Raw genomic sequence first — 5,272 nt, forward strand, 5'->3', positions numbered from 1 at the left:
TGTCATTTTGTCTTATTGTTGTATAATATTCCATCATAAGTATATACACATTTTATTAATCCACTTGTTTGTTGATGGGCATTTGGACTGTTTCCATCTTCTGACGATTGTGAATAATGCTGCTGTGAGTATCGGTGTGCAAATATCTGTTTGCTTCACCTCTTCTGGGTATATACCAAGTAGTGCTATTGCTGGGTCATAAGGCAGCTTGATATTTAGATTCTTAAGGAACTGCCAAACTGTCTTCCAAAGTGTTTGCACCATTATACATTCCCACCAACCCTGCATAAGTGTTCCAATTTCTCCAAATCTTCTCCAACATTTAAAGTTTCCTGTTTGTTTAAAATAGCAGCCATTTTTATAGGAGCGAGGTGGTATCTCATTGTAGTCTTGATATGCATTTCCCTTATAGCTAATGAAAATGAGCATCTTCATGTGCTTTTGAGCCATCTGTATTTGCTCTTCAGAAAAATGCCTATTCATATCTTTAGACTATTTTATAATTGGGCTGTTTACTCTTTTGTTGTTGTTGTATGATTTCTTTATGTATACAGGATATCAAACCTTTGTCTGTTGTGCGATTTCCAAATATTTTCTCCCATTGAGTTGGCTGCTTCTCCACCTTTTTAACAAAATCTTTTGAGATGCAGAAGCATTTGATTTTGAGGTCTTCTAATTTATCTATTTTTTCTTTTATTGCTTGTGCTTTGGGTTTAAGGTTTAGGAAGCTACATTCTATTATTAGGTGTTGAGATGTTTCCCTACATTTTCTTCTAGAAGCTTTATGGTGCTATTTCTTATATTTAGGTGTTTGATCCACTTTGAGTTAATTTTTGTGTAGGGTGTAAGGTAAGGGTCCTCTTTCATTCTTTGGCTATTGATATCCAGTTCTCCCTTGCCCATTTGTTGAAAAGACTGTTTTTTCCTAGTTCAGTGGATTTGGGGGCCTTGTCAAAAATCAGCTGACCATAGATTTGGTGGTCTATTTCTGCACTCTCGATTTGATTCCATTGGCCAATATTGCTATCTTTGTGCCAGTACCATGCTGTTTTGAACACTGTGGCTTTAAAATAAGTTTTAAAGTCAGGAACTGTTAATCCTCCCACTTTGTTTTTCTTTTTTAGGATGCTTTTAGTTATTTGGGGTCTCTTTCCTCTCCAGATGAATTTGGTAACTAGCTTTTTGAAATCTTCAAACTAGGTTGTTGAAATTTTGATTGGTACTGCATTGAATCTGTAGATCAATTTGGGTAGAACTGACATCTTAACTATATTTAATCTTGCTCTTTCCAACTATTTAGATCTTCTTTGATTTCTTTTAGCCATTTATGTACTTTTCTTTGTATGAGTCCTTTGCATCCCTAGTTAAGTTCATTCCTAAGTACTTGATTCTTTTAGTTGCTATTTTGAATGGATTTTTTCCTTAACTGACTCCACAGTTAGGTCATTGCTTGCATATAGAAAGATTACTGATTTTTGCACATTAATTTTATATTCCACCGCTTTTCTGAATTTATTGGCTCAGGTAATTTTTTTGTAGATTTCTCAAGATTTTCTGAGTATGGTATTATAGCATCTGCAAATAATGAAAGTTTTACCTCTTCCTTTCCAATTTGGATGCCTTTTATTTCTTTGTCCTGCCTGATTGCTCTAGCTAGAATTTCTAGTACAATGTTGAATAATAGTAGTGACAATGGGCATTCTTGTATCATTCATGATTTTAGAGGGAAAGCTTTCAGTCTCTCACCATTGAGTACAATGCTGGCTATCAGCTTTTCATATATGCCCTTTATAATATTGTGGAAGTTACCTTTGATTGCTATCTTTTGAATTGTATTTATTGGAAAAGGATGTTGAATTTTGTCGAATGCTTTTTCAGCATCAATCACGTGATTTTTCCCTTTAGATTTGTCAATGTGCTGTATTATTTTAATTGATTTTCATGTGTTGAACCATCCTTGCATTCCTGGTATAAACCTCACCTGGTTGTGGTGTGTAACTATTTTAATGTGTTGTTGGGTTCAATTTGCTACTATTTTGTTGAGAAAATTCGCATCTATGTTCATTAGGGAAATTGGCCTGTAGTTTTCCTTTCTTATAGCATCTTTACCCAGTTTTGGTATCAGAATATTAGCTTCATAAACTGAGTTAGGTAGCATTTTGGGTTTTTTTTCTCAATTTTTTTGGAAAAGTTTGAGCAGGATTGCTGTTTGTTCTTTTGGAATATTTGATAAAATTCCCCTGTGAAGCCATCTGGTCCTGGGCTTTTCTTAGTAGGAAGATTTTTGATGATTGATTGACTTTCTTTACTTGTGATTGGCTCATTAAAATCTATTTCTTCCTAAGAAAGTGTAGCTTGTTTGTGTGTTTCCAGGATTTTTCAGCTAAAAGTTGTCTAGTTTGTTGGCATGTAGTTGTTCATAGTATCCTCTTATTTCTTTTATTTCTTCCAGGTCTGTGGTGACACACCCTTTCTTATTTCTGATTTTGTTTATTTGCATCTCTCTGTTTTTCTCTTTGTCAATCTTGTTAGTAGCCCATCAATTGTATTGATTTTCTCAAAGAGTCAACTTTTGGTTTTATTGATTCTTTCTATTGTTCTTTTGTTCTCCCATTCATTTAACTCTGCTTTAATCTTTGTTATTTCTCTTCTTCTATTTACTTTGGAGTGAGTTTGTTATTTTATTCTTTCTCAAGTTCCTCCAGGTGAGCTGTTAAATCCTCAATTTTTGCTCTTTCTTGTTTTTTAGTATAGGCATTTAGGGCAATAAATTTCCCTCTCAGCCCAGTCTTTGCTGCACCCCATAAGTTCTGATATGTTGTATTCTCATTTTCATTCAACTCCAGGTAGCTACTGATTTCTCTAGCAATTTCTTCTTTGACTGACTGATTGTTTAACAATGTGTTATTTAATTTCCATATATTTGTGAAAGTTGTCATTCTTTGGTGGTTATTGATATCCAGCTTCATTCCATTGTGATCAGAGAAAGTGCTTTGAATAATTTCAATGTTTTTAAATTTATAAAGACTTGTTGTGTGCCCCAGGATATGATCTATCCTGGAGAATGAGACTAGAGAAGAATGTATATCCTGGTGTTTTGGGGTGCAATGACCTATATATGTCTGTTAGGTGTAATTCATTTATCAAATTGTTTAACTTCTCTTTTTCCTTGTTGATTTTCTGTCTAGTTGTTCTATCTATAGAGGAGAGTGGTGTATTGACGTCTCCTACTATTATTGTTGTGACATCTGGCACTCCCTTCAGTTTTGCCAATGTCTGTCTCATGCACTTTGGAGTTCCTTGATTGGGAGCATAAATGTTTATGATTGTTATTTCTTTTGGGTTAATTGTCTCTTTCATTAATATATAGTTTCCTTCTTTGTCTCTTAAGGTACATCTGCATTTAAAGTCTGCTATCTTTTGGTTACAACTTGTGTAGAAAATCTTTTTCTATCCTTTCACTTTCAATCTATTCGTATCCTTGTTTCTAAGATGAGTCTCTTGTAAGCAGCATATAGATGAATTATATTTCATAATCCATTCTTCCCATCTATATCTTTTAATTGGTAAGTTTAGTCCATTAACATTCAAAGTTATTCCTGAAAAGATGTTTCTTGAATCCACCATCATATCTTTTGGATTTTATTTGTTAGATCTATATATTCTTTTCTTTTCCCTCATTCTCTTTTTATCCTTTAAGTTACCCTTACTGGTACTCTTTGATTTTATGCCTTCCTCCTGACTCCCTCGCCTGTCTTTTTTTCTATTTTTCTGCTATTTTTCTATTTATTCTTTGAAATTCTTCTTTATGTTCTTCTAGTGTCATCTTGAGCTCCTTTATGTCATTAGCTATCCCACTTATTTTGTTTAGTAGAGATATATGAGCATCTTTGATAAGTTGTTCCAACATCTAATCTTCTAGTGATCTAGAAAATCACTAAAATACTCTTCTGGTATTTTAATTTTGTTGTTAGTCTGGGCTATATTTTTCTACATCATGATATGCTTAGTGATCTTCTGCTGTCATATGGCATGTAAATATCTTGATTGGTTTAATTAGGAAGGTGATTTCCTTCAGTAGTCTAAAGTCTTGCATTTGTGGGATAGGTGTGGTACAGGATGCAGGGATCAGGGAAGGGCATATCAGTGCAGTGATATGTTGCAGCTCAAGTATAGGCACAGGTTGGGGGTGCTATGCTGGTACTCAGAAGAAAAGGGAGAGACCAACAAATACAATGTTCCTGCCCATGTGGCACAGGAGCCCAAGATCACTTGCAGTCTGTCTTCATGAAGGTGTTGTCTTGATGATGCCTTGATGTGGACATTTTCACAGCCTCAGAACTATAAATTTGTACTTTGATCTTACAGTTCTGTAAGTACAAGTTAATACATTCCCAAGATTAAAAGCCAGCCCATTTATGGTATATTGCATTTCTGCAGCTTTAGCAAACTAAAACATATGGACACTCAGAAACTTTATCATTATCTAATACTCATGGTTGCAGTAGAAAATATATGGCTAGTCATATTTAAAGTAGATTTTTAATTAAATGGAAAACCAATGATCTTTTTTAAAAGGATATAAACTTGCAACATTTGTAAATGTGTCTCTCGCCCGTCTTAGTCTCCCCTCCGTGCACTTGGAGAGGGTGAAGGCTGTACAATTGACAGGTCTCTTAGCTGACTCAGGTGACTCAGGAGGAGGTAGGTCCCTTCCTCCCCTCCACTTCCACCCCTGTCTTCTGTAATATTTTTGGGCTATCATCTTACTGGCTCCCATCGGGTCAAGAGGCCAAGTACATATTTCAAAATAATTCTAGAACTCTTGAATTCTAAAAAGGATTAGATCCCCACAAGTCACATTGGGCTGAGTCTTGTGTTTGGGCCCATGGAAAAATGTGGCTGGGGTAAACGTCATCTTTCATTGCTCAAATTTTAATAAAATTTCCAAATTCTGGCATACTAAAAAGGATAGCAGAAGGATCACTTAGGGCCACATGAGTAATGATATTTAAAACCCCACAACAGCTATGAAACCAGGTTGTCAAAGTGTGAAAATCTGCCTTTCATTTACTCATACAGAAGCACCAATCTGCACATGATATGAGATGTTCAGGCTGGAATGGTGAGCTGTGGAAATTCTACCACACATATCCTCCGTGAGCCCTGCTTATACAGAAGCAGGCATTGCTTGTGGGGAAACTCTCTGCTTCCAGATGGGAGTTGCTCAATGCTTCCCAGGACCCCTTTTGAACAAAGTGCCTGCAAGTCA

This window comes from Tamandua tetradactyla, chromosome 2, assembly GCF_023851605.1.
Source record: "Tamandua tetradactyla isolate mTamTet1 chromosome 2, mTamTet1.pri, whole genome shotgun sequence".
Classification (NCBI taxonomy): Eukaryota; Metazoa; Chordata; class Mammalia; order Pilosa; family Myrmecophagidae; genus Tamandua; species Tamandua tetradactyla.